Source organism: Protopterus annectens, chromosome 5.part0 (assembly GCF_019279795.1).
Source record: "Protopterus annectens isolate FY-2018-M chromosome 5.part0, PAN1.0, whole genome shotgun sequence".
NCBI lineage: Eukaryota > Metazoa > Chordata > Ceratodontiformes > Protopteridae > Protopterus > Protopterus annectens.
In genome coordinates this window covers 41,807,199-41,820,061 of record NC_056735.1, presented here as the reverse complement: position 1 = coordinate 41,820,061, position 12,863 = coordinate 41,807,199, and the positions used below count along the sequence as shown (strand labels likewise).

At 39.0% G+C, this 12,863-nt stretch overlaps 1 protein-coding gene across 2 annotated transcripts in view; it reads left to right on the top strand.

The window, feature by feature from the left end:
* The window catches only part of COL8A1 (collagen type VIII alpha 1 chain), a 645,551-nt gene that overhangs the window by 272,701 nt on the left and 359,987 nt on the right, over positions 1 to 12,863 (top strand). The gene's annotated exons all lie outside the window — the stretch shown is intronic.

Below are 12,863 nucleotides of genomic sequence, written 5' to 3'. Positions count from 1 at the left end.
GGGTAAGGGTGGGGTCAGGAGGCACTGAATAGTCTAGCAAAGATCGCTAATGACTACTCATCAGCGTGTACTGTTGGACATAAAGTATAAGGCTGACACGCTAACTCTGCTTAGCCTTTACAGAGTAAAGGTTACGACCAGCTAGGTCGCATTGTGAATGAGAAAACAGTGCTCAATTCTCAGCAGATAGAGCAGCTGAAATAACAGCACTTGTATTTCACAGTCACAGGACAACAAATAGCTCAAAAAGCCCAAAATAAGCAACTAAGTTCAGCAGTAAGATATGAACCAAATATTAATGATGCAAACAGCAGTCGCTAATGGCGACAGCAGAAGACATAGAAATCCACAACCCAGAACTCTTTAAGAAATAACTAAGAGCAGTAACTCAATCAGTAAGCAGCAAAATAACGCTACATGTTCTAATGTACATGAAGTATCAGGCTGACATGCTAACGCTGGATAGCTGTAATTAATTAAACAGTACACAATCTCAGCAGTATACCTGCAGAAATAACAGCATTTGAAATCACAATCCAAAGGCAATATAGAACTTAAAATGCTCAAGAGAAACAACCTCGCTCAACAGTTAACATAAAGAATAAACTCAGGATACACATGGCAGTCACTTAACCGGCGACAACAGATAAAAAAGCAATTCACAGCACAAAATACTTTAAAAAAAAGAACTATGTGCAGAAGGTGATTATTCACCATTCACCAAGTCAAAAACAGAAGCCGCATACACAGTGCAGTGTAAGTGCGATCAACATGAAGGTGAATTTGGCGAGTAAACCCAACAGCAAACAAACAAACAAGCTAACATATTAGCGGCCAAGGGAAGGCAGCGAGTGCAAAATACCATTTAGTAAATCATAGAGTATTACAAGGGAGGATACAATTAAAGACCAAATACATACACTTGCGATACCTATTTACCTAGGAGAGCTCAGCCACAGTCGCACAGCAGCAGCGAGGTAGGATACGGGTAAAGATGGCGTCCTGGGGATAGGGAGGGATTTTAAGACCTCGCAAAGGAAGTACCTGGGGGGGAGGAGTAAGGAATAGGTGAGAGCAAGGTAAGAAACGGAAGGGGAGTATACTAACGAATGGAGGAGAGGAGAAGATAGTCCCAAAGAGGCGAAGGTAGTCCCAATAGTTAGATATAGGGTATAACTACAGTAAGAAGGAGGGACCTAGGTAGGAAGATATACAAGAGCAGGAGATCGAGAGGAGGAAAGCAAAGTAGGGAAAGATAGAGCGAGATATTCGTGAAAGTGCCACAATAAAGAAAATGGCCACTAGCCTAGATGCAGCCAAGGCAGGGAGAGACACTGGGAAGGATAAGGTATATCAGAGAGGCAGAGCTACTCCAAGCACAGAAGAGAGAGAGGAAGGAAAAAGTAACAGAGAAAGTTAGCAAAGAGAAGGTTTGAGATAGAAAGGGAAGGGGGAGTGGGTCACAGAGCACTTCAGAGATGGAAAGGAAAAGGGGTGAGAAGGTGAGGGTAGGAAGAATATGGATGGGAAATATCCAGTTCTGTAGGTCTTGGAGTGGACAGAGTGATACCTACTGGACACAGAAGTCAAGGTACAGAGAGGAGTCACAAGGTTCAGGGGTAGGAAAGAAGAAAAGACAAACACTACTGGGAGGGAGAGTACAGGCTAAGTACAACACTAAGGACAGAGAGAGGAAGATTAAACAGAGTAAGGGGTATAGGCGGCCTGCTGCTAGGAGACTAGGTGGGAGCAAACCAAAACAGCACAAGATAAAAATTAGGAAGAGACCATAAACAAATTAATTAAACATACTCTCTTAGAGCTTTAGGTAGTGAGTTTGTAGAAGAGTGCAGGGTCCAGAGCTTTCAAGGGTTGTATGCAGAAAGTACCCTCATATAGTGGAGAGGAAGTTCAGCCCAGGCAAACAGACGCTGGGTTAGGCAGGAGAGTTAGCTAGAGCAGGAGAAAAAAAGGGGGAGATAATAACAACAAGTAAGTAAAATACAATACTGACAAACTAAAGCTGTAACCAGACACACAGATACAGTAGACTAATCCACTGCTCTATGTCATACCACATTACAATACAAGAAAATATGCAATTAGGCAATGCTCATTACATAGAAAACACAGATTGAGGATTGTAACAGTTAAATCATGTGCATATCCACAATAAGAAAGTTGCAGCAGTCTGGGTAAAAACACCAGGTCTAGTTAAATCTCTATAATATTCTAAACAGTTTCATGGAAGCACAAGGTATTTCCTCATAGGCAGGCACATTGCTCCTGCACTGTAGTAAGGAGAAGGTGCTGAGTAAAGGGAGGCCAAGATGCAAGTATGGCCTAAGGCCAGTCTACACGTGTTAGGCCACTTCCTATACTAACACACAGTTCCCATAAAACAAGTGAGGCAGGGCCTAATACAGAGTAGATATACAATAGTAACCCAAACAGAGAGGAATTGTGATAATAATGTAACAAAAAGCTGGGGTCATAAGTTACCCATAAAAAATCATCCTCGGAGGGTAAGGGTGGGGTCAGGAGGCACTGAATAGTCTAGCAAAGATCGCTAATGACTACTCATCAGCGTGTACTGTTGGACATAAAGTATAAGGCTGACACGCTAACTCTGCTTAGCCTTTACAGAGTAAAGGTTACGACCAGCTAGGTCGCATTGTGAATGAGAAAACAGTGCTCAATTCTCAGCAGATAGAGCAGCTGAAATAACAGCACTTGTATTTCACAGTCACAGGACAACAAATAGCTCAAAAAGCCCAAAATAAGCAACTAAGTTCAGCAGTAAGATATGAACCAAATATTAATGATGCAAACAGCAGTCGCTTAATGGCGACAGCAGAAGACATAGAAATCCACAACCCAGAACTCTTTAAGAAATAACTAAGAGCAGTAACTCAATCAGTAAGCAGCAAAATAACGCTACATGTTCTAATGTACATGAAGTATCAGGCTGACATGCTAACGCTGGATAGCTGTAATTAATTAAACAGTACACAATCTCAGCAGTATACCTGCAGAAATAACAGCATTTGAAATCACAATCCAAAGGCAATATAGAACTTAAAATGCTCAAGAGAAACAACCTCGCTCAACAGTTAACATAAAGAATAAACTCAGGATACACATGGCAGTCACTTAACCGGCGACAACAGATAAAAAAGCAATTCACAGCACAAAATACTTTAAAAAAAAGAACTATGTGCAGAAGGTGATTATTCACCATTCACCAAGTCAAAAACAGAAGCCGCATACACAGTGCAGTGTAAGTGCGATCAACATGAAGGTGAATTTGGCGAGTAAACCCAACAGCAAACAAACGCTAACATATTAGCGGCCAAGGGAAGGCAGCGAGTGCAAAATACCATTTAGTAAATCATAGAGTATTACAAGGGAGGATACAATTAAAGACCAAATACATACACTTGCGATACCTATTTACCTAGGAGAGCTCAGCCACAGTCGCACAGCAGCAGCGAGGTAGGATACGGGTAAAGATGGCGTCCTGGGGATAGGGAGGGATTTTAAGACCTCGCAAAGGAAGTACCTGGGGGGGAGGAGTAAGGAATAGGTGAGAGCAAGGTAAGAAACGGAAGGGGAGTATACTAACGAATGGAGGAGAGGAGAAGATAGTCCCAAAGAGGCGAAGGTAGTCCCAATAGTTAGATATAGGGTATAACTACAGTAAGAAGGAGGGACCTAGGTAGGAAGATATACAAGAGCAGGAGATCGAGAGGAGGAAAGCAAAGTAGGGAAAGATAGAGCGAGATATTCGTGAAAGTGCCACAATAAAGAAAATGGCCACTAGCCTAGATGCAGCCAAGGCAGGGAGAGACACTGGGAAGGATAAGGTATATCAGAGAGGCAGAGCTACTCCAAGCACAGAAGAGAGAGAGGAAGGAAAAGTAACAGAGAAAGTTAGCAAAGAGAAGGTTTGAGATAGAAAGGGAAGGGGGAGTGGGTCACAGAGCACTTCAGAGATGGAAAGGAAAAGGGGTGAGAAGGTGAGGGTAGGAAGAATATGGATGGGAAATATCCAGTTCTGTAGGTCTTGGAGTGGACAGAGTGATACCTACTGGACACAGAAGTCAAGGTACAGAGAGGAGTCACAAGGTTCAGGGGTAGGAAAGAAGAAAAGACAAACACTACTGGGAGGGAGAGTACAGGCTAAGTACAACACTAAGGACAGAGAGAGGAAGATTAAACAGAGTAAGGGGTATAGGGGGGGCTGCTGCTAGGAGACTAGGTGGGAGCAAACCAAAACAGCACAAGATAAAAATTAGGAAGAGACCATAAACAAATTAATTAAACATACTCTCTTAGAGCTTTAGGTAGTGAGTTTGTAGAAGAGTGCAGGGTCCAGAGCTTTCAAGGGTTGTATGCAGAAAGTACCCTCATATAGTGGAGAGGAAGTTCAGCCCAGGCAAACAGACGCTGGGTTAGGCAGGAGAGTTAGTCTCTTAGAGCTTTAGGTAGTGAGTTTGTAGAAGAGTGCAGGGTCCAGAGCTTTCAAGGGTTGTATGCAGAAAGTACCCTCATATAGTGGAGAGGAAGTTCAGCCCAGGCAAACAGACGCTGGGTTAGGCAGGAGAGTTAGTCTCTTAGAGCTTTAGGTAGTGAGTTTGTAGAAGAGTGCAGGGTCCAGAGCTTTCAAGGGTTGTATGCAGAAAGTACCCTCATATAGTGGAGAGGAAGTTCAGCCCAGGCAAACAGACGCTGGGTTAGGCAGGAGAGTTAGACTTGCGATACCTATTTACCTAGGAGAGCTCAGCCACAGTCGCACAGTGTGTACAAATAGGCAGGCAAACTGGGATAATCCATTTAATGTATAACTTTACTTTAAGCACTTTTCGTACGTACTATGTACAAACTTCTTCAGAAAAGGAACAACAGTAAAAGTGCCATTTAAGTACCAAAAATTAGTAGTCAACTGATGCATAAATTAAAATATAAAAAGATATTAAGGGCACCTCACTAAAACACAACGAAGTCTGTATCAAGATAAAACTTGTACATGAAATATGATTATAAGTAATATATACACCGAAGAATTAGTCTAACTAAAAAAATATATATATCAAATGAGATTAAATTAACAACCTTTTAAAGACTTATGTTAATATATAACTTACTAAAAGATCAATTCCTGTAATAAACAGCTAAGCAACAACAAATTACACATTAACAATAATACTTTCATGATATGAAAAAATCATATCCAAAAAGTATGACCTTTTACAAAAATATATATTAAATAAACTATATGAATGTAAATACCAAAAAATATATTTTGAAGTTCTTTTGTGTGTTTACACAAATTTAGTTTGTTAAAACAAAGACCCAGTTTGCCTGCCTATCTGTGGATTTTGAAGTTCTTTTGTGTGTTTACACGAATTTAGTTTGTTAAAACAAACCCAGTTTGCCTGCCTATTTGTGGATTTTGTAGTTCTTTTGTGTGTTTATACAAATTTAGTTTGTTAAAACAAAGCCCAGTTTGCCTGCCTATTTGCAGATTTTGAAGTTATTTTGTGTGCTCACACGAATGATGGCAATGTGTGCATTTTTTTAAACCTCAAACTACATACACAGTGACATTATGGCAATATGTGTATAACTTGTCAATGGCAATGTGAACATTTTGTTTAAACCTCTAGCTCCATGCATGGTGACATGATGGCAATGTTTGTATAACTTGGCAATGACAATGTGTGAATTTTCTTTAAACTTCTAACTACATACACATTGACATGATGGCAATGTGTGTATAACTTGGTAATGGGATTGTGTGCATTTTCTTTAAACTTCTAGCTACTGACACATTGATACACAGTGACATTGTGGCAATGTGTGCATTTTCTTTAAACCTCAAGCTACATTCACAGTGACATGATGGCAATGTTTGTATAACTTGGCAATTACAATGTGTGCATTTTCCTTAAACTTCTAGCTACATACAAAGTGACATGATGGCAAAGTGTGTATAACTTGATAATGGGAATGTGTGCATTTTCTTTAAACCTCTAGCTACATACACAGTGACATGATGGCAATGTGTGCATTTTCTTTAAACTACTAGCTACATACACAATAACATGATGGCAATGCGTGCATTTTGTTTAAATCTCTAGCTCCATATACAGTGACATGATGGCAATGTGTGCATTTTCTTTAAACCTCTAGCTACATACACAGTGACATGATGGCAATGTGTGCATTTTCTTTAAACCTCTAGCTACATACACAGTGACATGATGGCAACGTGTGCATTTTGTTTAAATCTCTAGCTCCATACACAGTGACATGATGGCAATGTGTGCATTTTCTTTAAACCTCTTGTTAAATACACAGTGACATGATGGCAATGTGTGCATTTTCTTTAAACCTCTTGTTAAATACACAGTGACATGATGGCAATGTATGCATTTTCTTTAAACCTCTAGCTACATACACAGTGACATGATGGCAATCTGTGCATTTTCTTTAAACCTCTAGCTACATACACAGTGACATGATGGCAATGTGTGCATTTTATTTAAACCTCTAGCTACATACAAAGTGACATGATGGCAATGTGTGCATTTTCTTTAGATCTCTAGCTGCATCCACTGTGACATGATGGCAATGTGTGTATTTTCTTTAAACCTCTAGCTATGTACACAGTGACACATTATGGCAATGTGTGCATAACTTGGCAATGGCAATTTGTGCATTTTCTATGAACCTCTAGCTAAATACACAGTGACATGTTGGCAATGTGTGCATTTCTTTCAACCTCTAGCTACTTACACAGTGATGGCAGTGTGTGTATTACGTGGCACAGAGAATGTTGTTTGGAGCTGCACACCTACTAACAACCTATGAGCTATATGTCAAACAATCCAGTGAATATTTTCAGACACAGTCAGAAATAATACAGTAAAGGTAACGGAGAGCTATAGGCCACAGTTATGCATAAAGATATTGACAGAGAGCCATGGAATAACCAAATGGAATTTATTTAGGGAAAGCTGTCATTTATGGTTCCCCTTTGGGTTGCTGGTGGTTCTCAGCTGACCAGTGAGAAAACAACCATGTAAATATTAAATCATGATCATATGCCTTACCCTTGAGGTAGGAGGTGATAAATGAAGGAGATGTTTTGCACTAGTAACATTTTAAGAGGTAACGCTTTCTATATCCTAAGCACAAAGATACAAAGATACAAAAAGACTTTCACTTCAGTACGCAACTTGTCTTTCAAAATGGAGAAAAGAAAGAGGGCCCTAGAGGTTTAATGATGGAGAACACTTAAATGAGTATATTATGACTGGGAAAAAGTTAATTCAAGGAATTTATATACTAGGTAGCAAATGAGGAAAGATGTATCTCAGGGAAGCAGGTACTTATTTGGCTGATTGAAACTACATATTTGATGCTGTTAGCAAGGAGCCAGGTAACTAAATCAGCAGACCTTATTCATTAGAGTTTATAACATATTGTGCGTCCATAAATGGTTAGAGAAAAAGCAACTTTTAGGTAAAACCAAGTGAGAGATAAGATCTGAACAAAGCAGCCAAGCAGAAGGATTAAGTAAGTTGAATATGTTGTAAGTGAACTTCAGAGAAGAGGAGATTTTGAAAAAATGATATCAAGATAATACAAAGATAAGACTGATGTCATACCAGAGGTTAAGTATTTTATTGTTGAACAGCTGTGACTGTGCTGATATTTGGCAGATTAGTGATTATTTGGTTAGTTTGTATTCTTGTTTGAATATTTAGTATTTATTGAATGGCTGGCCACACTCAACTTAATGTCCTATTTTTACAGAGATCCGAGGTAGTGGTTATAAAGGCTATGGAAAATCTGGCTAGGGCACCTCAAAAATTCACTTATTGTTTCATCTAGATGGAATTTTTGTGTGAAGAACTGTGGTGACAATTGAAATACCAAAGTCTGTTGTGTGCTTGACCAAATTTGTCAAGAACATGGAAGACAGTTATGAAATTCAGAATTAGGATGTACCTTGGCATCGGAAGGATGCAGATTTTCAGGAAATTTCACTAGCAGCTGCTGCAGACAGACATATGGTCATCTGGATAGATCTGATGTGCCATGAATGAATCAGTCTGAGAGTGAGAAATGAACATTATTGATAGATAATGTCGACTTTCCTGAACTTTCTGAATGCAGATGGCAATGTTAAATGGGTTTATTAAGGTGGACACTGAGTTACTACCTGACAAATATTACCCTGATAAACTCTAACAACATTCATTAGACCTTAGGGCTAATGAAATTTATAAATTTGCTTCACATTTCTGGTGGCAGTGTATTTGAAATCTGCTCTGTTCCCCTCTACTCAGCACTCATTGGACCCATTATAGAGTACAATGCCCCTTTTGGAATGTACCTCACAAGACATCTGCAGCAGCTGGAAAGGCCACAGAAGTACTACACAAAGAGGATTACTGGCCTCAAACAGATGCCCTACACTGACAGTCTCAAAAAACTCCAGCTTTACTCTGTAGCATATTGTCTACTCTGAGGAGATCTCTGCCTAACATCTAAAGCTATGTTAAACCCAGAGCTGTTGGACATGCCACACCTAAAGAAATCCCAATCCCTCTGAGCTACATGCTCTAGGGACCTAAACCTCGGCACCACAATAAACAGGACATGCTGGAAGGATAGATTCCTGTTCCCAAGACTTCCTATACTCTGGAACAAGCTACACATCTATGTCAAGCAAAGTTCCTCATTAGCACTCTTCAAGAAAAATCTTGATGAGTGGATGGGAAATAGGAAACACACCTCGGGGATCACTTCTCTGGCTCTGCTCAACAGAGGCACAGGAAATTAACTTTCTTGGGTGGCATAAGCCAGGGAACCTTGTTGGATAGGCTTATTTAGGCCATTGGGCCAATGGCCTAGTACCTACCTATGAACCTATAAAGACTTTCCGTATTCTTATGCTACTGCTTCTATTATATTGTATATTGATTATGCTTTGCTATCTGACAATGGCAGCATTAATAAGGTTCACATCAAAGATGCTGAGTGTCAGAGCATAGGGAAACATTTTTTCAGAATAAAGTTAAATAGAGGGATGGTGTGCATGAGTTAAGGAAATTATGCATGATGTGTGACATGTTTTTGTCTGATAGGAATTATGTTTGGTGTTTGTGTACCCCTAGTTGGAAGTGGTGTGTAGCTTTAAGACATAGTTTGAAAGATTTATTGGTGTCATGGTAAACAGCTTCATGCCCAGCAATGGCTGAAGACTCTACTGGATACAGGGAGAGAATGTGGGGTGAAGAGGAGTATTTCATGGGTCCATGGCGAGGCAACATGGGCACAAGCATCATGCCCACTAACAGAAAAATGAACAATGATGTGCCACAAACATAATGAACACAAAAGACAAAAATTAGCAGTTTTGCACAGAATCCACCCCCCCCCCCCCCCCATGAGGCACTTCACCTTCATATGCTAATTTCACAGATGTACAAGTATGGAAAAACAGCAAGCATCATGGGAGTGAAAAAGTGTGCCCCTTCTATAGCATCCGTCATTCTATAACAACTTACTTGAACTACAACCGCAGTTCAAAAAAGTAGCAAAATCTCACACTACCACACCTTAAGACGCTGCAAACCTACAATGTAGCCCTCTGCATCAGAAACACTGAATATTTAGAAAGAAAAAAGAAAAATAGAGAAACAATATTTTCCCAAAGTGTATTCCATACACTGGACCTTGAAAAACCTGCAGCTGATAAATCAACATGTTTTCATTAGGCATTCAGTATGACAGACAGACTGCTATTTAAAATGTTTTAAGTATAAAGGCGTGTTTAGCAGAATGTTAGAAAGCAGGTTTATACCCATTTCAGAGGATACCACTGCTCTGGAACAGAATCCCCATCCACATAAAACAAAGCTCAACCCTGCCATAGTCAAGTGCAACTTGGCTCTATGGATAGGAATCAGAAAAGTTACCCCAGAACTGCCTTTTGAACCATTAATGGACGGACACAACTTTAATTGCATTATCCCATCATGGGTCCCCTCAAATTATCTATGGTATGCATCACAGTTATTCTAATTGTGGGTAATATATAATTACTAACCATGAAGTGGGGAGAGCCAGTCATCAAACTCGAGCACTAAAAGGGAAATTGGATTGTCTTAAAATGGCCTACAGGGACAGGTAGCCTGGTACTTACCATTAAACCTATGAATCAATTGGCTTGATGTTTGACAGAGATCTGCAAAAAATGCATGCAGTGCAGAATCCCATCTGCTACTTTAGTGCTGAGGGTTAAAAGGCAGTTCCAACATTGTTATAAAATCAAGCGGACAGACTGGTTTCTGATCATCCCAAAAGCACAGTTCTGCATAAAATGTTTTGCTTGGCCTAATGAAAGTTCTTACAGATACTCCTTTCTATTAAATAATACTGTAGGTATCTCATATCTGATGACTCTACTGCCGTGCTAATGACCTTTGCACTTGATTCTCTAGTCTGGGCTGACGGAGTTTTGTTCCATCTCAGCTAGAACTGGAGATCACTCCCGGTTAATGTTCACTAGCTCCCTACTTATAAGTCAGGAAAAAACACAAATGGCTTGAACTTTTAAATTAAATATTTAAGTCATTGAGTATTTTTTATTTACCTGCTAAAGAGCATTCCCTGTAGCATATTTGTAATAAAAAGTACAAAACATTGTTTTACACACACATATATACTATATATATCAATATATATATATATATTGATATATTTATAGGATCACAGGATCATAGGAAGTTACTAGGCTAATGGCTATAGGGCCCTTACAAGCCTAGTCAAGTTCTTACCCTTATTTCCATTATCAGCACCTATTGCCCCTGTTCAAGAGGGACACAGGTGGAACCCCCGGGGTGAATTTACAGTCACCCGTCCAACCGTCAAGATTGTGTTTGAATTATTATATCAGTATTTGACCTTATTCTAGTCTTTGTAGATTGGTGCTTTCAGCCCTTTACTGTATTTTAATATTTTGTTTAGTTGTACATTATTATATCAGAGTGTTGTTATTCTTAACTTTCAACCTTAGTAAGATGGTTTGGAGAGAAAATTGGCTTCGCCTCTTTTGCTCACCTAACTACTGTGTAAATAAATGAAACACGTTATAATTGCATGTGAATTACTTTAAGTTCATGGTGAGTTGTGCCATCTGCTATGAAGTATGCATTTCACATTGATAAAAGTACTGCATTTCATATAAGAATAGTTATTGATATGCCTGAGGATATCTTTATGAGATGGACATCCTTTCAGGTAGCTGTTTATTTTCTGCTGCATAGAAAGATACACCAAAAGTTTAAGTGGTATGACCTATATTGTGTATTGCTTGTTATTTTGTTGTTTTATACTGTATTGATGTGTATATCAAATACAAATGCTCCTATACTCCTTGCAGTAAGTGCCCAGATATATTCAAATTCCACTTGAAGTATGACTTAATTTTAAAGTCTCACAGAAGGATAGCACTGCAGAAGTACATCACCAGCCTCATTCTATGTGAGTTTGGTGGTATATTATCAGGTTTAGTGGCTGTGTTGAATGACATAATTATATTTTCAGTACAGATTATCTGTAGCCTTTGTCTGACTAAGCTATTCATCTACTATACTAAAATGCATACTTCGCTGACTGGTAATAGAAGAGGTACATGAAATGCTATTGTGATATAATGAACGTTTTTCATCAGAGGAGGACATAACATTATGACATAAGTAGCTAATTGTGAATAAGGTGAAGTGAAAAAAAGAGGTGGTTCCAAACCTCAGTCCTGAGAGACACACTTAAAAAGTACTATGGTTGGTGAAGCATAGCTTATAAAAGACCAGATATTTAAATTATCTTTTATCAACATAATTTTAAATGATTTGTTATTAGTTGCTTCTAGGCCATAGTTGGTAAGTTTTTTGAGGAAAGGAGTATTTACGGAGGCCCAAATGACTTTTTCTTCCGGCAGCAAAAGTTGCTCTAATAAGCATAGTCTTATGAGCATTTCAGTGAACAGCAGTGATAAGTGTGAATAGTGCATTATAAGTACTGCGACTAGGCCTGAGGCTTTGCAGCTCAGTGCACAAAATGCCGATATTGCTTGTAGATGTAATTATGAGATATGACAGATAAAACACAGGGCAGTGGAAGGAGTTAGACTGGATGGTTGAGTAGTGGGATTATCCTAGCCTGTTTACTGATGTCAGTCACAGTACTTTAAAGTGGTTTACATTCATAAATTGAGTAGCAGGATTATCCTAGCCTGTTTACTGATGTCAGTCACTGTACTATAAAGTGATTTATGTTCATAAACTGAGTAGTGGGATTATCATAGCCTGTTTACTAATGTCAGTCACTGCACTTTAAAGTGGTTTACATTTATAAACTGAGTAGCAGGATTATCTTAGCCTGTTTACTAATGTCAGTCACTGCACTTTAAAGTGGTTTACATTCATAAACTGAGTAGCGGGATTATCCTAGCCTGTTTATTGATGTCAATCACTGTACTTTAAAGTGGTTTACATTCATAAACTGAGTAGCGGGATTATCCTAGCCCATTTATTGATGTCAGTCACTTTACTTTAAAGTGGTTTACATACATAAACTGAGTAGTGGGATTATCCTAGCATGTTTACTGATCTCAGTCACTGTACTTTAAAGTGGTTTACATTCATAAACTGAGTAGCGGGATTATCCTAGCCTGTTTACTGATTTCAGTCACAGTACTTTAAAGTAGTTTACATTCATAAACTGAGTAGTGGGATTATCCTAGCCTGTTTATTTATGTCAGTCACAGTACTTTAAAGTGGTTC